Genomic DNA, 25494 nt, shown 5'->3' with positions numbered 1-25494 from the left:
TAATCCCTCTGTTTTCATTCTATAGCATTATTTCAACAGATCTAGTCATATACTTGAAACCTTTACCCACAACTGGTATTCACAGGAATTTCTGAACAGCTAAGGGGCCACAATGTATGTCAGCTCCCTACTGTTCTGTGTATGTCTCCTGCCAGTGATTTCTGAGACACTATTTGGAATTTGCTAAACTTAGCTGGACCTGCAGCTATCAGCATGATTTTAGCAGCCTCATTCTTTGAGCTAGCCATTAACATGAGGAAGACTCCAGTCACTTGGGAAGAGTAACAAACTATGTGTTCACGTACCTATGTGCCTCAGTGCATAATAAAGCACTTTGCTTTCAAAAACCCTCCATGCCTTTCCTCTATCTCTCAAGTGACAGCAACAACATCTCTGAGCCAGCAAGTCTATAGCCTACATTAAAGTGGTTAAATTATCCTGTCACTAATGGAAGAGAAACAGCCAAGCACAGGCCCCTTCAGTCCTGTCACAAAAACACAGGCACTGAGTATGCTGGTAGAAATTACCATAATCGCATATTACTGAGCCAAGAATAACAGAAACTCTCTCTTTTACATCACATCTGACTTTAATTTAAGCAGCTCAGGTTTCTGCAGGGATTATACATTGTTTAGTCTCCAGTAGAAAGCTGGTCTTTCAGTAAATAGTAACCAGAATAATGTCAATCAACTTTGTAATAAAATAGTGCATGACAAGTCATATCAGGAAATTCAGTGTTACTTATTAAGAATGCTAGATCGCTTTTTCATGATTTCTTTTGTTAATAAAGTGGTGATTGAATTAATCCTGTGTTCAGTGAACTGTAACACCATGAAAGACCACCAGTAAATGCAAGAGGTAAAAGTAGCACTAAATTAAAAGTCATATGTTCTTCCAATGTAAGTGCACATATAAAAGTGTAAGGGTCTATTGACATGCTTCTCTGGTAACATACATCCATGCACACATGCAAAGAGAACTGAAATATCCCTGCAGAACATCTTCAACACAAAATCCTATTCAATTAGGATAAAACAGCTAATCAGAAAGCTCTTCTGTAACAACATTGCTCAACAAAAATAAAATTCTAGCTCATCTGTAACACGAGTCAGAGTTTCTCAACCTTTTCTGTCTCCCTCCTTTACTTTGAGGCTGGAGGCTTTGGACACAGACAACGATCATAGCAGCTGTGCTATGCAGGAGCTGTGGATACAAGTGTGGGCAAGGCAGGCTAGCAGGAAAGCAGGTGGGAAAATCATTAGTTCTATGTCCAAGGCCATTAACTGAGTGGGCAGCAAGAAAAGACTCGATTGTCAAAAGAATGAGGAAGAATACCTTGTCTATACCTGGCCTGGATTTTATCTTAAAGTGTTAATGAAAAACCATTTTGACTACCCAGAGCCTCTTCCTTGGTACTTTTCTTCTTAGTATTGCAAGGTTCACATCTCTCATGTCTATGCACTAAATAAATAAATAAATAAAATTACTGGTATATTACTTCAGCCTACTGGATTGCATGCAACAGTTAGACCAAAAAAAAAAAAAAATTAAATTTAGACCAGCAAAATTTTAAATTCTTTCAGCATACTTCATTCAGGGAAGTCCCTACACACCCTCCCAGCAAAATCCGTTGCACTGTTGCCAGTGCAGGCTGTGTCAATATTACAAAAGCTTGTTGCAAGAGCAGAGGCAGAGCTATCCTTCTTGGCCCTATGGCCACAAGCAAGTACCCACCACATCAGCCAAGGCAGAAGAGAGAGGAAGAGCAAGAAGTCAGGCCTTGTTTGGCCAATGCTTGAACTGGTGAGTGCCGAGTCAGCCTGCTGCTTACAGATGAGAATAAACCTGAGCTACTGCCTCTCTGGGACCCAAAGTACCCCTGCAACATTATTATTTAGCATAGATCATATTTACGGGGCCTGTGAACCTACAATTTACAGGTGGTGGGAGAATGAAGAGCACAAAAGATTTGCTACAGGCAAGCGATAATTTTTGGCAGAGAACAGATTTTGTTTGAGCTCTGATAATAGAAGACAGAGCTCCTATTAGTATATTCTCCTGACAGGTAATGAGGCATTCAGAATTATTTCTGCAGCCTGTGAAGCACACGGTATCAGACATCCTGATTTTAAGAGACCAATGCAAAGCAGAAGAAAGTGCCTCTACTCCTTAAATTCTGAAGCTCGTAGAAGTTATAAAAATAAAAGGCAAGTTATTTGTTTCAGGGGTCAGGATGCAGCTCTGGTTAGGTCTACTGTTGAAGCTGCCCCCAAACTCTTCTGTTTTATTAACTCTCAGTCTGCGATGTGAGTAAGGCTCCCTGCAAAATCTTCACTGCATCTGAAACAAACAAAGAGATGATTTCACTAAAGAACTTTTACTCGCTTTAATGAAGATGCCACAATACAAGCCTCTGCTGCATTTTAAATGTCCTTTCACTTGAAGTGTGTGCTGTTATGTTTTATGTTTGTTATTGCTGGTTTTTTTGTTGTTGTTTTTTGTTTGTTTGTTTGTTTTTTTCAAAGCAGTGATTTGAGCTTTTCAATATAAAATTAAAAGTTGTCAAACATTCTTAAATTACAAATTAGGCAAATTGGGTTCAGCAGCACTCAGGAGGTCAAGGTTGCTGTCTGTAACTTCCGAAATTAATCCAGGAAGGAAATCTGCAGTTTCACCCTGAGAGCAAGACAGTCTCATGTTGTGTCTGGGCCTTGGAAATGAGAGTCAGGACTCTGCTAAAAAGATATTAAACATACAGACCATTCACCCAAAGACAGAATCTTTATGCAGATTTATAAAAAAGCTTGCAGTTAAATGCAAACTGAAACACTTCTGAGCAAAACAACTGCTCACTGTTAAATCTACTTCATCTGAAATGACCATGTACCTGCAGATAGCTTAAATGATTAATTACACAGACCATATTATGGTCTACAACATACATAAATAGATTTAGATGAAACATTATCATGTAAAAGGATATGTGGAAGATTGTCCAGGATTTCTGAGCAAATTAATATACACTATTTTCATGATATTAGAAGACAATTCATATAATCCACCCATGTGTAAATTTTAGACCTTATAAATGCTAGTTTCAGCTTATATTTCACATTCTATTATTGCAGAGGTCTCTGAAGCATAAAAGTGTTGTATATAAGAACACCATGTAAAATTTGCATTTCTATCAGAAGCTATTAAATTCTTTATGGGAGTGCTCTGTAATTATTTTTCACCTTCAGAAAGGAACCAGCTATTTGTTAATATAGAAAGCTATTCTTTTACTTTGGTGAATGAGAAACTGAGGTAATCAAGTTGCACAGTTTATCAAGACTCACTCAGTATCACCCCTTCATTATCTTACCATTGCTCAATACCATTTGCCAACAATTCTCACTTAGGGGATTGTGCCAATGGAATTCTGGAATTTGCTGTGATTGTGGAGACTATTTTAAGCTGTGTTGTTACATAGCCAAGTGATGTCAATGTGACACCTTCACCAGTTGTCACCTCCTTTGAAACACTAGACTTCAAAACCAGCTGGATCATTTGTGTTGTTCCAACTCCACCTTATCCAGGATTTCCTTGCATGAGAGACTCTCAAGTCAGTTGTTTGCATCGTAGATCTTTCATAGAACAAAAAAGTCAAGACTCACCAAGGCTTTCTGGGGGAAAATTATCAAGAAATTTCTTTCACTTGGTAGTATCTGATATTTTCTTTTTAACGCTTCTTCAGATGAAGGGAATCTATATTCTGCTACATGAATAGAAATGTACCTGCTTGTTGACACTCGTACAACTGCCAGATGAAAACTTGATGAGGTCAATTCATGTTATGTAGCCATCCTCTTGGTTCCAGAAAACTTACTTCCTTGAAATGTGTATGAAGAAGTCTTACCTATATTCACAAGACAAAGGAAATACATAAAAATTGGGCTGAATCATAGTAAAGAGCAGTCTAGAGGTTACAGCTGGGGTAAAGAGAAGGGCAAGGCATGTACAACAAGGTCTGCCTCCTTTCACCTTCCAGTCAGCTGCACTCTTGAGATTTCAAGGCAGAGGCTTAATCAAGAAGATGCACAGATCCTTCTTTGAAACTCCTGGGGTCCAGCAGACCTCCCGCCTCAATGAGTCTCTCTGCTTGTTCATTCATCAGCTCTATGTGGAATAAACTCCTCAAGACTGATGATGTCATGTCATTCAGAAAGAGATGAGCATTTAAATAATCTTACTTAAAATTATTTGACCAAGCAAAACAGTGAGATTAACACATTAACATGTCGATTTGTGACATCCTGACTGATATAGTAAAAACCAGCACATTCATTTATCTTTCTTTATACCTTCACTTAATACAAGAAGAAGTTATCATCTACTACTGTCATAGCACTGGCAAAAGAGTCTTACAAAACATTTAACCTCATGGTTATTTATCTCAAAAGAATACAGAGTATAATTGTGTGAAAAGAAATTTGGGGACATTTCACTTTTGCAAATATAGTAACTTCAATCATTTTTGCATTCTCTCCAATTAGTTTTTTTTTGTAATATATGGCCAATGACAGTGTTATAACTAATGTTCTTTCCTACAACACATCATATAAAATTGAAATATTTAATTACGAATATATTTAATAGCCCATGAGATAAGTACTTTTATTTCATAATATTAATTCTTAATTATTCATTCTTTCATTAATTATAATGATACATTTTATCCGTGGAAAATAAATCTGTCCCTTTGTGAAGGAGAGCTGTACTGTATTCTCATCTTTCCTATGCTGATGTTTAAAAATTGTGGATTAACCTATACAAATATATATATATATAAACAAAATCACTGTTGGTATATTAATAACTGTAGCTGTTGTTTTGTTTTTTTGTTTTGTTTTGTTTTGTTTTAAAGCTTATGCTCTCTAAAAAAATAGCTTCTACTCAAAGTTTCTATGAAGTATATTTAGCCTTATTTAGACATTTAAAAATAATGGTACAATAGTTCAGCGGCATTCCTTAAGACATTAAAGTGGTTCTGCAGGAGGAAAATGTACTGTCAACAGCACATACAGATAGATAAGACTAGACATTCAATGACACTTAGCTGATGATATCAGCTACTAATGTACCTTTACCGTTGTAGTCTAAAAAATTGCACCTTAATCTTTAATATTTAATTATAAGCATCTCAGAATTTTAAATATATAGGTATATGTATATTTATGTACTTATTATTAAATATTTATATATATTACTAATATTAATGATATGTATAAATAATATACATTAATGTATATAATTATATATATATGTTTATTTATTTATATATATTTGTTTATTAATAATATATGTAAATATTTGTATATATTATTATTAAATATACATTATGTAATATATATATTAAAATAAAATATATTTTTATTTTTATATATATACCATATTTATATATATTTTAGATATATAAATATTTTGAAGTTTACTGAAAGAACCTTGCACTGTAAATGGTCCATAGACTTTTTTTTTTTTTTCTAAACATGCTTGTTCAATAGAACAGCAAAAAAAAATGCCATGAGTAAACAGTCAATGTCTTTCAATATGCTGGATTTTTGGAAGGCTGATCCAAAGCTCAGCAGAATCCTTGGGAGTCTTTCTATATCATTTACTGGGTGTTAGGGAATGTTCCAAATATTTAGTTACATAAACAATTATTTTGGATAATAGGTCAAGTTAAAAAAAAAAAAAAAGTCAGTTAATACTTGCAATTAGATTCCACCAATGTTATGTAGATCTATTGTTTATCCATCTTTGAATAAAAGTTATTCTGCATTTAAGCTTATTCAGTAAATCCTTACTTTCCATATCTTACTTTTAATACAGTGCAAGAAAATTAAACATCAGTATACAGACCTGAGCATAAAGATTAACATGTATAAAACCATGTACATGCAGAAACCATTACTGTGTGTTTATTGTTTTGGTATACCACAGGACTGTTTTATGAAATATGAATGAACTACAAACACAGAATAAGCAAAGATGGCTCTTTTGAATCAAGTTAATCACTTTGTTTTATAGTTATATTAGTATATAACTATAGTATATAATAGTTATATTATTACCCGTCAAAAGAACAATCCTCTGCTTGGGTTCTTTCTCTGTCACTGTAATTCCAGTTTCTGCAGAAATAAAGGTCCTTGAAACAGACTTGCTTATTAGAGCAAGATTTGATCTATGCATACCATTGCTCAAGATACATTCATTTTAATGTTCATATTCCATTTCATGATTTTAATGAACATTGTTTAAAACTTTTAAAATGATAAAATTTCCAGTAGTATGACTTTCTGTAGAGCACATTTCTCCTATCCAGCAGAAAACCTGACTAGCTTTTGGTTATATCTGGTTGAATTGTATGTTACATGGTTAAAAATTAATAACCCTTTGCTTTGTTATGAATACTTTCTTAAGATGATTTTTTTTTTTCTTTGAATGTCATGTAGGATACTTATAGATAGTAACACTATAGGTAGAAGTATACATTCATCCATTGAATTTTTATCAGATATTAATGAAAATGATCCAGATATTACCAATAACTATTAAGTATTCTTAGTTCTATTCTAAATTCTTTATATGGTTCTAGGCCACATAACAACCTCTTTTGTAACACTAATACTTTTTTCTTTGTTAGAGGAACACCTAAATAAAAGGGTAAATAGCTGGATAACAATCAGTGGCATGTGTCTGCCCTATAGAGACGATGATTCCCTTTGACTGCAACCCCATGAGTGGTGGACTACATTTCATTCATGGTTCATGTTGGAGCTTTCTGTTTGTGTGTTGAAGTGTTAGGAAAAAAAAAAAAAAAAGCATATTTTCTGCTAAAAACAACAACAAAACAGTAAAGTTTTTCCTGCATTTTTATATTTTTTAAAGGAGCTTTAAACAAATCTATGGGCTTTATTATCTATTGTTTGCTTGTTAAATATGTACATCTTCTGTTTTAAGTTCCAGTAATCATCATATTAAATTTAGCATGTCTTGCACTCAAGTCAGTAACACAAATTTACTGACCACTCCATTATACAACTTGCATCACACTTAATTAGGAAATTCTGTCCATTTGTTAGCACAGTGCTTTACATAAGCAGCACATTAAACTATTGAGTTCCTCTTTGAGAACCCATCTCAAATGTTTTATCTGACATTACAAAATTTATGTCTGCAATAAGTGGGTTGCAGTAGTCATTAAAAGGCTGTAAATTTCAAAGCTGTGAATACACACACAACTGTGTGAAATACGTGTTTGTGAAGCTCTGAAAAGCAACTCTACCCTGTTTCTAAAATCATTATTGATTTTTTCTGTCTTTTAAGTTGTTAGCTGTTGAAATTGTAAAGAATCCTTTAGTCTGCATGAAATGAAGTAGGAAAGGGGGACAATTTATGTCAAAATTTGATGAAGGGAAGATTTTAATTGTGTGCAGAATGAGAAAACAAAGTGTATTCTTTGAACAAGCTAAATAGATCGTTCCAAAACTTTTCTTCTCCAAAGAAGGATTTTTTCTTTGTATTGACCCAGATGTAAACCAATATATACTTAATTGTATACCTTATCACTTCTAAGTGATAAAGTTGTTAGAGAGCGAATACTGTGGTCTTGACCTGGACTGTGATTTGAATGCCTAAACAGGCATTTTTGTTAAAAAAAAAAAAAAAAAAAAAAAAAAAAAAAAAATCTAATGAGACGTTTGTGGGCTTAAAATCAAGGTAAACCTTGATTGTTAAATCAGTGATAGTTAAATCAGTGAAGTTACCCCTGGTTACCCCGGTTTAGAGAAAATCAGATTCAGCATATGAAAACTGGTAAGAAACAGAACCTGTATATACCTGGATAAGGAGCATTTTTTGTCAGCCTTTTGAGACATTATGACCATGTCAATATTATTATATTTAGAGATTTTAGTATTTTTGTGACATAGGTAAAAAATGTAATCCCTTTTCTAAAAGAACAAGTAAGAAACTAGAGATAATAAACCAAGATTCTTTCTTACTCAAAATGACCATTATAACATAATAGATTTTTCTTTATATGAGAGGTCAAATTTTAATGTATTTTTTTTTATTTTATTTGCTTCCCAAAAGATTTTTTTTTTCATTTCAGCAAGGAAAAATGCAGTTTTCAAAGCATAACTGTAATTTCAGTTTAATATAAGTATCTCACTATTTCTTTTTTTTATCCCTTTCTTAAAATCATAGTTCCTGCTGTTACTATGGTGGCCTCCTCTGCAACAATGTGTTGCAATTGCCGCCCCTGGCCTTTGCTGCCAAGCTGGAGCAAGGGCATTGGAGGGAGATGAGCCTGAAAATAACAGTGAAAGAAAAGGATAAAGAAAGGATTAAAAACTAGGCAGAGTGCAAGACCTAGTTGTCAATAAACCAAGGTGGTGCTTTAAACGCTGGAGTTTTTTCTCTCCTGACTGGAGAGGAAACCATCAGTTTGACAAATGTAATGATGGCTAGTATGCAGTCACTACACTAACAACTGTGCTGTATACTTGATCACATCCAAGACAAAACAGGTATTTCCTGGAAGCCTAAGCAGACTTAACATGAGATATCTCAGCTATTAAAAATATCCCTGTACAAGCTGACAGCTGAATAACAGCTTTACAGACAAACCAGAAGACTCAGGACTTCATAGAAAATCTCCCACGTACCTGGTGACAGGACAAGGGGGAACAGGCTAAAGTTGAGCCAGGGGAGGTTTAGGTTGGATATTAGGAAGAACTTTTTTACTGAAAGGGTTGTTAGGCATTGGAATAGGCTGCCCCCAGGGAAGTGGTGGAGTCACCATCCCTGGAGGTCTTTAAAAGAAGTTTAGATATAGAGCTTAGTGATATGGTTTAGTGGAGGACTTGTTAGAGTTAGGTCAGAGGTTGGACTCGGTGATCTTGGAGGTCTTTTCCAACCTAGATGATTCTGTAATTCTGTAAAATGTAGAAAGATATAAAGGCAGATATCCTGACAAAAACTGAGAAAAAAAGTCCAGGACTTCTGCTGATAATTTTTGCCAAACTTGTTATTTTTTTTTTCAAAGAAGTTTTCCTGGGGCTGAACCCCATGAGCAACATGGATTCTGAAATATATATGTCTCCGTGGCATCAGCACCTATGGTATTACTTTAGGACTGGCTATAAAATTATCAATGTCATCCATTCTCTGGCAGAGAAAGACCCATACAAATAAAACCACACTGTAAGTTTCTTACCAGGCTCAAGTCCCTCATATAGGTTAAGTATTAACATTAATTTTTGTTTCCCAGTAATTTAAATGAGAGCTCTTTCACTAAAAGTACTGAGCCTCTCCTGTAACTTAAGTGTTCATTGAACATAATTGACTCAGCTTCATACTTTCATTTCACAGCAACATATTTGATTTTAAAGGTAGTTTTCTATCTCAGTTGTGTTGCTCTGATCAAAGTCATATAATGCTTTATAAGAATGACCAAATTTCTGCTTCTCTTCATTTAGTATTGTTTGTAATTAAAACATGCCTACAATTGTTAGAAAATATAAAAATCAATTGTTATATTATTTCCTTCTATTTATTAAAGTCAGAATATCTCTGTGGTTAGCAATATAGTAATGAGTACAAGGCACGTCTTCTGCAGCAACAAGGAGCTCACTGGCACATTCATAGTTAAGACTTAAAATTGAATTCAGAATTTTCACATTCTACAACAGGTCAAACAAACAGACCCTCCCAAATTCACAGGAGTGACCAGTGAAGCAGGTGGCACGGGCAGACCATCAGAAACAGCCTACAATCACAACAAACACTGTGTGTGTTCCTCCACACTGGTGACCACCAAATAGCTTCAAGGTCAGTTCACATCATTGATAATCATGTGAATTCCAAAAAAAAAAAAAAAGAAAAAAAAAATAAGAAAAGAAAAAAAAGAAAAAGCTATGTCCATTGCTAACAGAATGAAAGCCAAGTGAGGTAACCAGGCTCCTTCAAGGAAAGAGTCACTATTCAGACAAAAAGGTGAAATCAAGTTGTAATGAAGCTTAGCAGAGTTGGTTGGGAAAGGAACTGCATAATACATGTAGAAGACAAAAGCATTTTCAGTTTCATCCTGGTTGTAGCTTGCTTTCAAATTTGCAGGGTTTTTTTGTTTGTTTGTTGGTTTCCCCCTCTGTTTTTCATAATAGAAACTGCAAGAAAACACTCAAAGCAGTATCTTTTCATTTCAATATAGATAAATATCTTTTCCTTGTATGCCAGGAAAAAACTTTATATTTTGTGTATTCTTGAAGCTTTTTGTATTTTCAAGGCTTTGAATGTTCTGATTTATGAAAGTTTTTTAAGATTGCAAAGTATCTAATGCTCTAAAAGCATCAAGCATTGACCATTGTGACACATTTCTGAAAGGAAAATATTGGAATAAAAATGTTTTTGGATCAGTAAAAACTTTATGTTGCAACAAAATTGCTTCACTTCAGTTTTACCTTTTTCCATAATTTAGCAGACATTCTGCTAAAGAAGCTTTAAAATGAACAACTGAATAATGTCAGGTGTTTTTTCTGTTTTCCTACGAAATAAATTTCTGGAGAAATATAACTTCATGAAGCATTTCCTGTTTAATGGATTTACTTTTTACAAGAACAAGTATATGGAGTTATACATAAGAACCATTTGCCTCAATATCCTGTCTTGGAAAGTGGTTGGTATGCTTATGGAATTATGTATAAGATGGAGAACTCATAAAGTGTAATATTTCCCCTGGTATGCCATCTCAGTTTCCAGCAATTAGGTAACAACTTCCTAAGCTGGAGATCTCATCTGGACCATCACTCTCTACCAGCATTGATGCAGCTACAACTCGAGAAATTATCCAGTCCGTTTCTGTTGAATACTGTGGTTTTGACCATACAGGAATTGGTGCTGTGGGAGCAGCACCAATTTGTGGCCTCATATATCTTTCTTTTTTTCACTTACAAGAAACGGATTACACATTCAAAACAATTCTTCTAGTTCATGCACCATTTTATAAAGTCGTGAAGGAACAGAAATATACAAAAATGAGGGCGCATGTGAAAAAGGGAGACTGAAAGAAGGATTGAAGTATATTAAATATACATAGGCATAAGAAAGTACTAAGAAAGTTTTGAATAAGGATGAGTGAAAGAATGGTAAGAAAGAAAGCTTGCTAGAAACATGAAAACAGCTTTCAAAAAGATGAAATCATGCATATTCTAATTAATATAAAAAGGGGGATGAAATTCCAATGTATCAAATGTAAAATGTAAAATAAAAACAAGACAGACCAAAACGAAATCTGAAATAAAAACTCATATTAAATCCTTTAAACACAACAGAAGAAACGCAATGCATGGTAAGTAGGGACAGACAACGATCAGGATTTGATGCTAAACAAACTCTTTGTCTTAACATTCCCTGTGGAAATAACTGAACTCCTTGTTCTTGGAGTGCGCTCAGCAGAGGGCCTGTCCAGAATTGAAGCGATTGTAGGAAAAGCTGTGGAAGAAACTGACAAAATGAACACTAAAACAAATTGCCAGGCCTGGATCGTATCCTCCCAAGGGTTCCAAGAGAAATAGCTGAATTAATAACAGCGCTACCTAACCTCTGGTTTAAGAATCCCATAGCACCTGAGGACTAGCAAGTGCGGTAGCAGATTTTTTGAAAAAGCTCCACGGGGACCAAGAAACCCCCAAGTCTGAGTTCTTTACTGGGAAAATTAGCACTAGTGCACACCAAGTGCACAACTTGAGAAATATGGTCTGTCTGGGAAAAGCTAGCATGGCTTCACTAAGGTGAGGACTTAGTTGTTCAGTTCTCATACATGTGAAAAACTTCAATTCTCATTTGTTTTATTCTACAAAAATGCAGAATAAACTAGACATTAAGAAAAATAAATTAAAATATCTTTTTGGCATCTAAGAATTTTAAAATGTATATATTTCCCCTCATAAAATGGATTATACTTTTATTTTTTAACATATTTGTCTATTAATGGTAGGTCTTTTTTCAAAGCTCTTAGGAAAGTAAGGTTTCCAGCTTTTTGAGTAATTAGAGGTCAGTTTCTTTTGTTCCCAAGGATATTCATAATGCAAGAAGAAAAGGAGAACGGAAAAGATGCAGAGTCTATTACTTTCCTGGCCCAGCCCTGACTAAATTGATTTAGCTTAAGGGGCAGTCTACTCCAGAGCCATTACAAGAGACACCTTCACTCTTTGAAGATCTCCAGACCAGCTCTGAACTGGCATTGCTTTCTTTTTCCCTTTCCGTTCTCCCCTGATCTTTCTCTCCATGTCCCGGCCAGCAAGAACAGAATCATCCTGGCTGGAGCCTTCCTAATTCTCTGAGATAGGCAATTCCTCACAAATTCCTCACTGTACTTTTTCTCAGTTGAAAGTTAGGATTCTTATTCTATTGAAGCCTCCTGACTGTATATAGGCTGCAGAAGTCAAACATATTTTTCCCTGTCTCTCTATATTCAGTGTTTTGCTGTGTGATGGAATTTACAAGGGAAAACTGGCTGTGTATAATTTGGAAACACAGAAGGGTCATGTTGTCTCCTTACAGTTTTACCAGTCTTCTCCCTCTCTTTGACCAATAAGCCATTATACACATTACTTACTTACATTCATTGTTCTTTCATTTAAACAGCCAGTCTTTATGTTCACCTGACACTTTTAAAACTAATTTACAGAGAAAGGGCAATTCTAGGTGTCATATTTTGGAAGGTTTTAGCTTTTTAATCAGGAAATTGCAATTGAGCTGTTGCAATTCCACCTCACATATTTATTACCTCTGCTTTAAATATACAGAAAAAGTATTGCACATTTCTGCCCTTCAGAGGTGTTCAGCTGCAGTGAGCTGCTCTAGTTGCAGTTTGCAGCAGACCTTAAGCCGAACTGGGCTGGCCAAGTGGAAATAGCTTGAAAGAATTCACAAATAAGATTTGTTTGACCAATTAATAAAATGTTTTTTCTCTTGCTCCTTTAAAGCACTAATTTAAGAAAAACCCGTTCTACAATTATCAAGCCCTGATTCTGAAAAACATTTCATGCCTTGATCTTGTTGCTTTATTCCCAAACAATCCTATATCTCCCTGTGCCTTGGCCAGGGCTCTACAGTGCTGCCCCAAACCCAAACCCTCTTCACAAGTGTTATCTGGAGTAAGTTCCAGCAATGGAAATAAGAAGCAGCCAGGGTCTGCAGCAGAACAGCACCCCAGGACCTGACAAGTACATGAGGTGGAGAAACCAGGCCGAGGAGCAGCATCCCCATGTCCTGGGGAACAGAGAAGGGGGAAAACAATATAGCAGGTCTCCAGAGACTTTCTACAAGATTTCTCCTCTAAGAAATAGTAGGACATTGAGGTGGACAGAATCCACTGAATCTTCATTGTCCTCAGGCCCAAAAGTTTAACAGTACAATAACAATATTAAGTTTCTCTTTTTCTCCCAACTGGTGTTGGTAATCACTAACATTCTCTTTAAAGGATTGTAAGTACAGAGGAATGTTCACTTTAAAAAAGTATCTGTCCACACCCCAAAATATTTTTACTCAAGTAAACTGTGCATGTCTGAATACCACAGATTAGAGAAACCCTGTGCTGGACTTGGCAAACATTTATTTTGACAGACAAGTTAGTTGCCTGTTCAGTCCACAATGACTGAGTAATGGTAATGAATGGAGAACCTCTATGGTGGGGAGGAGAGCTAGAAGGAGTGAAGGGTTTGCATGAGGGGAGCTCATAAGCTCAGTGTTTTGAGCAGTAGTATGAGAAGGAGAGAGACTTTTTCTCAGTGCACATTCAGAGTCAGAGAGGATCCTAGCAAAGATTTTGGCTGGGCTAACTAAGCTGACCAGGTCGTGCTGAATATTCCCATCTGCTATTTACAGTAGACAACTTGGTACTGCTAACTGTGTTTCACACATTTGCATCCAGCCTGTTGGCCCTGGGCTTCATGAACACTGCAAGCTTTTTCCCAAATTTAGTATATCAAATTCAGAGACTGTTTGGCCTCATCCAAAAAAAAAAAAAAAAGAGACCATTAATACAATTGTTTGGAACGATGATACAGTAATATTGTTTCTCATATTTAATCCTGAAAATGGGAGATCAGGCAAATCAGACAGCCAAATTCAGGGAGTATTTGTTGCTGCTAGAAAATGCAATTGGGATTTTGAAAACTAAGACCGTAGGATTTTTACTTATTTATGGTAATAATTTTATGTTTTTCTCAAGGCTTATGTTGTCAAAAGCCCAGTGAATTCTGCCTTTTATTCAGCTCTGGTGATAATTATAACAGTCAAAAACTCCAAGGGAGCATTCTCCCTTGCTTCCCCTGGCACTCTGGAAATCATGGATAGTTTCTCCGTTTCACCGTTGTTTCTCATAAAACACAAGCTGCTGAAACAGCTTTGTTTTGTCCTTTGTTATCCTTCACCTGCCCAACTTCATTGAACTGAAATTTCCTGTAGTGGTCATCAAGCTTGAAGAAACTTTATAAAATAATCATGTGGATTCCAAAGAGGAGAGGGAAGGTTCCCTTGGGCTTTGTTTCGTGCTCCAAGGAAGGGATTCTGCCTGGGGCTAGAGTCAGCTCTGTGCTGCTCTTCTCCTCTGAACCACACTGACCTTGGGCAAGCCTGGACTTCTGAGTGGGCATTGCAGAACAAGAATACAAATATCGTTTCTATAAGGGCTGTGAATTTTAATTAAATCCTACAAAACTCTTTGATAGCTGTTAAGTAAAGCTCTGTGAAATACAAATAAGTAGGAAAAGGTATGCAAAGGAAGAAGGAATTATAATATATGTGATTAGCAACATGGTATGCTAATGTATTAGCATCAGATCATTCACATACAAAGTAACGCAATTTTAAAGGGATTTTCACAAATTATGAATCAACATAAGTAACATTTGTTGAAATTCCTTGTCCACAATCTTATAACTTACAAACCATTTCAATATAAAAAAAGTTAAAAACTTCTTCACTGAATGCCTAATGAAAGTTATGCAATTAATCACAAGCCAAAATCAGTAAGTGTGAGGAACTAACAGGAAGTTGCATGCACGAATCTACCAACTAAATTAGAATGGTGGATATGAACCCTCTTTTCTTCTTTTTAATAAAAGTGACTAATTTGGTTAGAGGGTAAGATGAACCATATCATCATTTCTTATCATTGGAAGACAAATTACAATAATGAGATTCAATAATAGCTCTGATGAAAGCAATTAAAAGGTGTTTATGACACCTTTAAAGTTAAAGGTGTCTGTCCAAAGTTATGATTTCTGTGATTCATTACTGTGTTTGCATTAAGACATATGCATACTTAGTTTTATTCCATTAATATTCTGCTCCTAAACAGCTATCAGTGCATTTCAGCAAGGAACATCTGCTAAAAGCAACATCAATCATTTTATCTAAGGAAAACAGAAGCAGAAAAGTTGTCTGATATGACCCATTACATATAAATTTTCAAAGAGCAGTCATAGCACAAACTTGCAGCATCAAGTTTTAGAACATCATCATGTCTGCATCACTATTTACAGAAAACTAACATGGGAAGAGGTGAATCTTTCCTGTCTTGTAACAAGACTCCAGAAAATGACATGAGCAGGCATAAAGGGGGATGTTCTGTTAAACAAGCTACAATGATATGATTCCAGATAAGTATGTTGAAGATAGCTAGACAGAGTTATGTATTTTTAATACTGTTCATACGAAAGTACTTACACTTGATGTAGACCCCAATAATATTTTTTTCTGTCTCCTTAGGTGTAGACAGTGGAGCATTTCAAAAACTTTTCTTCTTTCTGAGAAGTTTTTTTCTTCCTATATAGAAAACTAATGCTGAATTATCTAAGTTGATAATGCTTCTTAGCTCTTTTGGTAATTATTCACTTCAGGATCATTATCATTTTTTCCTTAAGGAAGAATCTTACAGAAGAACTATCATTTTTCATTGAAAAGAACGTGTATATTCTTGTGTTACAGCTACTTACTATATTTTTATGTCATTCTTATTTTTCTTGAATGGGTCTTGCTCTACTCTAAAGATGGAATAACACTGGAAGAGCTGCAAAATGTACTGAGTGGGGTCAACTTGGTGAGAAAAAAACTGGTTATATAAATAATTATTTGGTCATTACTGCATTTTATGGTTCATTTTGTACTTGTCTTAAGGTTTTGTGAACTGTAAAACCCTACCTAATAAAATACAACTGTATAGTTGTTTCCCCAATGAGGAATACCCCAGTATTCCTCCACGCTCATATAGAAGACCAGGGGATAATTCAGTCGGTCAACAGCAAGTGTAACTTCATACAGCCATAATCATGTCCTTAACTCCTCCTTGTGAGGCACATGATAGCACCTAAAAAACAGAACTTCAAAATGCCTCAAATTTTCAGCCCACAGTTCCTCTTGTTTCTGCATATCTTGTCAATGTGGCATCCACAGGACAACACCACATCACATCTCAAGCAACCTTGCAAAGCTGCAGAGTGAAAAATATTGTCAGGATCATATTTACTGTCCCTTGGGTTTAGTGGGAGAACCCACAAAAGCGATTTGCTCTTCAGTGTTCCAGATCCAGAGCATCTTCTGACCTGTTGTATCTGTGTTTTAGAGGGACTTGGAAATATGAGGCTTATTATGTATATATGGTTATACATCTTGTACAAACACTACCTTTTGGGCTATGTTCTGAATTTTTACATCCTTTTGTATTCTGTGAATCATACCTTGGCTTGTGCCTATTGGCATCAATAGATCACTCAGAGGAATCCACTCCCATAAGGGGAAATCTACTTTCTGTGGAGAAATATGTCTGGAGTTTTTATATATATGTAGGATTTGCTATACACAAATCACAAGTAAGAATTTGAAGGTCTCAGTTGCAACTGAGTGTTGACACTGCTTCCTTCCAGAACCAGACAGCAATTGTATCTAAACAGATGTCATTTTCTCAAATTAAAATAAAATTTTCTCAAATAAAATAAAATAAAATAATAATAAAAAAGAGGTTGTTCTCTACAAGACATAGGAAGCTATCCTTTCATTCTCTTCTATATAAAAAAAAAAAGTCTTAGCTGGAATATTTCAGCAAAGGATTGAACTAGATTATCAAAGTTCCTTTTAGATCTATTACTACTGCTATTATTATTATTGCAATTATTATCATTGGAACATAGGAACTATATTGTGTGCTACAGCAAAATCTGTCTTGGGCCATGTAATATAGTCATAGGCAGCTATCAAGTCATACCATGCTTTCTGAGGCCTCTCTGTCCTATACCAGATGTGGCAAAATATTTTAACATGTAGAATATGTCATGTTCAACAGGCCCTTGAGAATCAGGAGGTGAGCACTTGGTAATCAGATTTGTCAGCAGTGGTGCTATGTCACTTTTATGAACTGTTCAAGCACTAAAGTTGGATCCATCAGTTAAATACAATTCCAGATTTTGGAAACACAGAGTTTGTATCAATAAAAGTTAACTGTTTTTCTACACTCATTTGTCTGATTAAAGACGCACAAACACATTTGCTATTACACTAAGTGAACTGACAAGAATTCAGTTTCCACCACGCTTACACAGACTTGGCAACAACGATGATTTTGGTCTCTTGAATAATTGTGTGCCTAAGGACCATGGCAGTGCTGATGCCTGCAGTGATTTTCCTGGCAGGGACTGTGTTCCCTTATTGCCTTATCTGTGCCGTGCAGAGCTGCAGTTTTGCCTTTTCTGCTTCCATCATCAGTAGCAAGAGATTTCTCAGATATATCACCTATTGCTTGTACTTTTATCTTCATTTAAGCTCTAGTTGCTCAAAATATGTCTATAATAGATAAGAGTATGGTAGGCTGATTTCTTAGACTGATTTTCTCTTGCTCACTGAAAACCTGCCTAAATCCTTCAGCCTGCCTTTATGGTTCCTAACCCATATTGTACCTTTTTATTGGAACATCTTTGTCTGCTAGTACTCCAAGATCTGCACAATTGCTAAAAATAATACAAATGAAATGCAGAATACTTGAATACTACCTGAAACAAACTAGAAAATGAAGCCCGTCTTTCTAAACGTAAATCCAGCATCTTATTTGGACATACTGAAGAGAATTTTGTTTTTGTCTGTTCAGTACTTTCTCAGGAATCTTCTGAGATAATGCTTAAACTATAAAGTTTTATTAAAGTCTGCGTGCATCACTCATAGCCTTGTTTTGTCTTTGCAAATACAATCGGCCACTAACTCAAGATGCAGGCTCTTCTATCTTCCCATTCATAAAGGTCTTCGCTTTCCCCTCTTGTCACAATTAACCTTTACTCTGCTGATTGGAGGAAATTAATTTTTTGTTGAAGAAGGATTGATGGAATAAATTACGTTTTAGTATTTAGAAAACATCAGCATATGTAGAACATGGTCTCTGCATACTACGCATGGTTCTTTGGCATTTACAGCAAACTCAGTTTTAACTGTCTTACTAGAACAGAAGGTTAATGGCTTAAGAGCAGGAATGCAACTGCATCTCCTGTTTAGAAAGTGACATGATTTATTAAAATATATTTGAATAGTTGCACATATTTGTACTGCTTTTCTGTCTGGAACATTAAATGAATTTTGCTTTAAACTTCTCTGCCATTTCCATACTTAAAATAAAACATAATTTCCTTAGGATAATATTACATTGTGCTTTTCTATTTATTTTAAATCACATGGTTCTGTAATTAGTGTTCCTCTCTGCTGAAGTGCTTTATTTTTCATTACACTCAACAGATCTGAATTGTTACTATGTTGTTCCTTCAGCATTGATTGTAAGACTTATTCTCCAGGAAATTTTGTTTTGATCATCTGAACAAATGCTGAGTGATCCTGTGGCTCATTTCCTCATCTATTTAATGGAAATTTTGTCAAGTCAGAAATCCTTTTTGAGGTGGGGAAAAAAAAAAAAAAAAGATGCCCAAACAGATGTACTTCACTCTCATAATTGGCTTAGAGCAATAGACAAAACAGACAACTAACTTAAAGCAGCTGCTTTGTTTTAGAGAGCTAAAATAAGATAGCATAATACTAATATATCCTACCTCAAGAATTCAGCATTTCATAGACTTTGTGTTTTTGAGGGATGCTTTCTTGTTTCTGCTGATTCTACTGGCGTGAGTTAAAGTTAAACAAGCTTCCTTTTAACAGTACTCAGCTGAGTGCAATCACACTCTGTAAACAAAACTGGCTTAAGATTTTCTCCTTTCAAAAGGGAGAAAAATTTGAAGATTTATTACACATACAGGTTGTCTTTTCTCAAACAGTTATAAATGTCCTCTAATAAAAGAGCAACATAATTGCCAATTATGCCATTAATAACTTTATGATTCATTACAGACATATAAAAAATTGTCTCAGGCTATCATTGCCTCTACCTCTGAGTCAAACTGTGTTTTTAATATATGACCGTGTTCCACACTGGTCTGAATGTCTGTGCAATTTCAGCTGCAAGACTTACTAAAGTGTCTGCACTTTTGTTTATACGGTTTCTTCTGTGTTATATTCTTTTGCTTCAAAGGTAGCTATCCCAACTGATTTACTATTTAATACTACAAATATTATGCAGAGCACTTTTCAGGCTTCTGTGCATTTGTTATTTGTATTTTGAATCCATTCAGCCTTAAAAGAGCCTAAGTCTAAATGTAAGTGGTCCTACAGTTGAAGGTGTACTTGTTTTAGGGGATGGAGTCCCACAAGCTGTGTTTTTACTTCAAGGATAGGTGAGAACAGTGAGCATGCAGTCCTGCTTTATTGATCACATGGACCGTGCGTATGTGCCCAGGCTCCTGTTAAACTTGGCATGGAAAGGAGTAAGTTCACATATCACCCAAATGCTGCCATTCAAACATTCAGACGGGATCTCACCAGTGTGCCTCTGTACTTCTGGAATTGTCTCCTCAATTGTACTTACTTTTTAGATATAATTTAAACCAAATTCCATGTACAATATAGCTCTCAGGAAACACTAACTAAATGCATTGTACAGCCAGAAATACTTGCAATCCACAGCCAACTTGGTCTTAAGAAATATACTCCCTTTGGATCAGCTGCAGAAAATGAAACTCTATCAACTGTAGGACTTTCTTTCTTCCTTTAGGTCTGTTTAGCATCATTCAGCTGGATCAAGCTCCTTTATATATCATGAAAAAAACATTTTGAAATCTATCCAACATTGTTTTACTAAAGAGTCAGCCATTTCTTCACTCAAAACATGAAATATACCTGATTAAATTATGCTCATATGTGCATCATAATTACATAAATGAAGGTAATGATTTTTAAAGTACCAAAACTTTGATTAAACTAATTAATCAAAGATAAAGACTTGACCTATGAAAATCAGGAAGATCTTTTCCCCCACACCCTTGGGTAAAGTCCTAACAAAGGAAATGGTCTTAAAGTTCAAATAGGACTTAAAGTTCAGCATGCCTTAAAGTTCAACAATTTCTTGACAATAAGAAAACCTAACTCCAGGGTACAAACCTATTAGAAACTGAGACACCAGTTTACTTGGAATATATTATGGATCACAATTTATTGCCAGACATCAGACATTTCTTGCAAAACTTTATTACTATGAAAATATCAGTGCTTTTCATATGGCTATCCCTTTCTGAAACTTGAGAAACTTTATACTTTCATTTATGTGTTGAGAAAATTAGTTGATACTTCACAAGTTTTTCCGTTCTCTTGAAAAGCTATGTCTCAAAGTCCCTTTTCTAATTTGGGGGAAAAGTAAATTAATACCTCATTTCCAAAATAAATGAGAAGAAACAAAACAAAATAAAAAATAAAAAATAAAAAATAAATAAAGGAAAAAAAGATGGAAGGTCTCAGTTCAGTGATTCTGCAATGTCACTTAATGAAGGATGAATCTTAGATGAAAAAATCTGCAATCAACACCATTTCCTCAAAGAGGCTAAGCGTTCAGTAGAGTCAAACGGGCACATGACTTTTGGAAATCCATCCTAGAATTGTGATTTTTTTTGATTCGCCACCTTAAGACTTTAAAAATAATGGACAGCTATATATTTTAATCTCAAATACATGTATGACTGACGCTTTGTCTGTTAACTACCTCAACTTGTTGCTTTCTTTAAAATCTTATTAAAACTATCTGTAACCACTTCTGTGATGAAAAGACACTGAATTCTACATAAATATCTATAAAGAATATGAAAAAGTACAGTATACATTACAAGTAATTTTTATATGAAATATCTATCTTGTGTATAGAATTTTGGCAAAAGAGAAAAGACATCCATATGATAGACAGCAGTGTAACTGTATTATTCAAAACATGTGGGAAATTCCTAGCACATACTTTTCTTCCTGACACAGTTGTTCTTTAACAGCCATGAGTACTTCTTGATTATCTTGTTTGTTACCCATGTGTGAAGAGATAACATCAAACAGAATTGATTTTGTGAACAAATCTACTTCACAAAGTGCCCATGTCTCCTTCTGCAAGTTGCAGAAAAATCAGAGCTTTTTCATCTGAACATCTGTCATCAAGAAAAGTTTTGAAAACACCCTGCCACATCATCTGGCTTCTTTTGTAAAGATCTCTTTGTGGATACATGAATGATTACTCATTTTCTTCTCCGGACTCAACTTCCCTTTTAAATGTGGCTAGGATATCAAGTGTTCAGTGGAAAAGAAACCTTGATCAAGTTTAAAGCAGGACAGTTTGGAGTCGCCATTTGTTAACACATCAGCAAATTCCTTTCAGGAACGTGTTGTTCAGCATATTATACTCCAGGATCAATTTGTTCTTGTAAACTAGGGTATGAATCATTTAATCAGAGTGCGGGACTTCTGAAATCACTCTAGCAGTTTTCAAATCTTGACACATTGTGTTTTTCCTGTGCCTGGCATTGTCAATGCCATCTTCAAATATAGTTGATACAGATACAGCTGTAGGATTCCACATGAAAAACATGCTCTTTACTGTAGATATAAAGAATTGCCCTGCAGTGCAAAAGTGTGGTATGAACCAGATTACATTTATGTAATTATTACAATTACAATTATATAATTAATAATTATGGTTATTACACACCCATAAATCAGTCCTGATGTTCCTGGTACCTATTCCATTTGAAGCACCAGCTGTTTCATAGGTCTTTCAAAGAAATCATCGACAAAGTCTATAAACACATTGTCTGTCTTTATACCACTTTATCAACACCTGATTCCTCTGTAACAACCTTTCTATCTATCAAAAGTCAGAATAAACATGGTGTTCTAATCTGATCCCTTTGAATCAAATCAGGTTGGCAGACTCTTCTTCAAAGACTATAAAAGCTGAGCATTTATACTGGGCTTAACATAGTTAAGCCTTGGTTTTGCAACAAACTTTTGGACATCTGCTCTCTGCTCTACTGCCCTAATTCCACATATGTTGAATTTAATGGCAAAACTACAATTAACTCCAGATGCCCAGTAACTGAGGTGGTATATGCAAACTAAATTGGGAATTAAACCTGAAATAGCAAGTTAAGCAACAGAATTATAGCAAGACCTTGGGAATGAATAGCTCCATCTACACTGATCTAAGGAAGAAGAAATCTCACATTTAATACATATGTTTATTTATTTATTTATTTATTTTTCCATATGAGACTTTACCAGACAAATTTCCTACGATTGGTTGCTTGATAGGGAAACTAGGGAGACTATGAATTTTTATTTATTTGTTTATTTATTTTCTTGGAGTAATCAAAATAATCAATGATTGCTTTGGACCAATTCAGTTAAAGAAAAAAAACATTAAGATTGCTTTATCCATGAGCCTGGTGATGCTAGAGAAACCTGCATTTCCTGCTAAGATGAAAAAGACCAGGCTCTTCATTTGCACTGTACGTTTATATTAGATTATATGAATATCTCTGAACTCCAGTGGATTCATTTACACTTCAGCTGTAAATACAGAGAGTCTCCTACTGAAACAAGTGTCTCCCTGCCTATATTATCTACATGCCAGATTCCCCTTAGGGAAGGCTGCTCAAAGTCCTGTTGATATTCTTGTGGTGTTATGTTCTTCTAAACCAAGCTTCTGAGAGCCAGTCCAGCATGCTTGCTCAAGTGTGAACAGATCTTCAGTTTATCTCTCTGTTTCTGAAATAGGAAATATTATAGTTCTGCAAGAAATGCCCTTATCAATCTTATGAACTTGACATTTGCATAAGGGTCAATCAGAGGTCTCTAAAACACGTGCCTCTGGACAATCCTGTCATCAGCTGTAGAGGGATCCTGTCCTCACAGTTTGTTCTTGCTATAGCTCTTCAAAGGTGATGAAGAGATAGCCCACTTGGAGCCTACATCCAATAACACTGCCTGCAGCCTTTTGACCAGCAGGTGTTCATCACAACCAGGCATCTTCTGTGGGAATAAAACAGAGGGAAAATCATCTTTATCAAGTAAACTGTCATTTTCTCATCAAGCTACCAAGACAACAATTATCTTAAGCTATTTATCTTCCCCCAAATAGTTGAAAATGTATTCCTTAGCAGAAACTTGGATTAAATTTTGATTTTACTGGCATAAATATGTATTGATTCTGTTAACAGTCCTGGACATACTGTTATGTAATTGAAAGAAGAATTGGGCCCTTGATATTAAGACAGCCTTAAGCCAGATTTCAGATTCTAATTAGGTACCCACTGAAAGGGAAAAAGTGTTAGTTATGATAAATACTGACAGAAAAGTAGCTACACAAGCCAAGCACTCCCAGTGTAATAGTGCTATCCACCTGCACCTGTGCCAAACAGAAGACAAATGTAGGACTGTGAAAAAAAAAGGGGGGATCAGGAGGCTCAGACAGCAAAGAAACAGAAGGACCATTTGTCAAGAAATGGCCTCTTTGTTAGTCAAAAATTGGCTATGAAAAATCCTGATGTGTAATGGATCTATACAACATTTAGGACTAACAGATTGAATGATCTAGCACAGCTTCATAAGTCAATTGTCATAGGGAATCTATTGTTTATGAAGGTTTCTCCTATGACTGGGAGGAGGAAAAAAAAAAAAGAGAGAGAGAGAGAGAGAGAGAGCCTAGGATTTGTGCCTTGACTTCTGAAAACTCACTTCTTGCCTTAGATATACACAATCATCAGTATTAGGCTGCTTCAGGAATAATCCCAGAAAAGTTTAGTTCTACTTTTTGAGTGTAGATTAATTTATTCTTCAGTGTATGGGGGTTACATTTCAATCCAAATAATTTTAACTGATTAACAAATTTAAGACATGATGGACTAATGAAAATCTTAAAGACAGTTAAAGTCATACACTTTTCATGAAAACTGTCACCTGCTAGACAGGATAAATCCAGTTAATGCTCTTTCTAAACAAAAGTGTAAGCACAAAAGTCATCTTCTATGTTTTGCCTGCTGATAAGCCAATCAGTACATGTACATGAGCTGCTGGCCAAGCTTTAGCACGTACCTCACAGACCACTGATGGGGACAAGCAGAGTCAGTCAGAAATTGTGAAAAATTCTGAGAATCCTCAGAAAAGATGAGGGAGGATGTATCTGAAGGTGTGGAGGAGATCTGTAGGCAAATTTCTGACACTTAGATACACGTACAAAGGACATGAACTGATGGGAAAGCAGTCTGAAAAGTTTGACTTTCTTCCATCAAAAATCATAGGGTAATAAGCCGCAGGAAAAATCAATGTTCTGCTTGCAGTTCTGGCACAGCTCTAATGGGTGTAATACCAGGTCAGTCATCTAATCATCCAGTGCATCAGGTTCCTGTAAAATAGGGATAAAATTCTTATTTTAAAGGTTATAGTGAGGTCATTCATTCTTGTTAGAAGATGGCTTTGCAGCAGTAGAAAAAAACTAATGCAAAGGATATGTGAGTGGAACACAGAACTGAATGTAGGCAGATATTACATTGACCATTTAATGCAATGAATTAACAGTAAATTGGGACTGGGTTTTCTCATTAAAATTCATCCATTGAAAAATCTCCTTGTCAGCTTAAGCCAATGAATAGGAGGCATTTCATTTTTGTAGGCCACCCTCTTCTTTGAGTAAGGACCCTTACCCACCATCTTGTCTGATAATTAGGCCTTTGAGGTACAACCACCTGTCACTGAGAGATTCCTTATCCATCCTTTCCAGGATCCTTGTGCAGCTTTGATGTTTTCTCATTTACATATGTGCTATTCACAAATTTCTAACTGTAGCATTTTTCTTTTATCTGAAAACTGAATACAAATGAGTACAGCTGAACCTCTTGGCTTGTTTGCTTAATGTTTGGAAACTTCAGTTGTCCCTACAGACCAATGGCCACTCTGATTTGTGTGGGACAGAGACATCCAATTCTCAAGATATTGTTATTTTGGTATCCATAAATTAAAATGTGATATATGATTATTATGTCAAATCTGAGAACA

The 25494-nt window shown here is 35.4% G+C and overlaps 1 long non-coding RNA gene across 2 annotated transcripts; it reads right to left on the bottom strand.

The window, feature by feature from the left end:
* Positions 1–362: 362 nt before the first annotated feature.
* LOC110351243 (uncharacterized) lies at positions 363–19223 on the bottom strand. Of its 2 annotated transcripts, XR_003495645.3 has the most exons (6): positions 19131–19223; positions 15778–15876; positions 6114–6170; positions 4024–4182; positions 3778–3898; positions 363–2340 (listed from the first exon to the last, which is right to left on the bottom strand). It is a non-coding gene; the product is annotated as an uncharacterized lncRNA (long non-coding RNA). The 2 variants fall into 2 exon arrangements; XR_011807555.1 differs by lacking the exons at positions 4024–4182; positions 6114–6170; positions 15778–15876 and having other exon boundaries at positions 366–2340; positions 19131–19193.
* Positions 19224–25494: the final 6271 nt, after the last annotated feature.

The sequence above is a fragment of the Anas platyrhynchos genome, chromosome 2 (genome assembly GCF_047663525.1).
Source record: "Anas platyrhynchos isolate ZD024472 breed Pekin duck chromosome 2, IASCAAS_PekinDuck_T2T, whole genome shotgun sequence".
NCBI lineage: Eukaryota > Metazoa > Chordata > Aves > Anseriformes > Anatidae > Anas > Anas platyrhynchos.
This window is presented reverse-complemented; position numbering and strand designations above follow the sequence as displayed.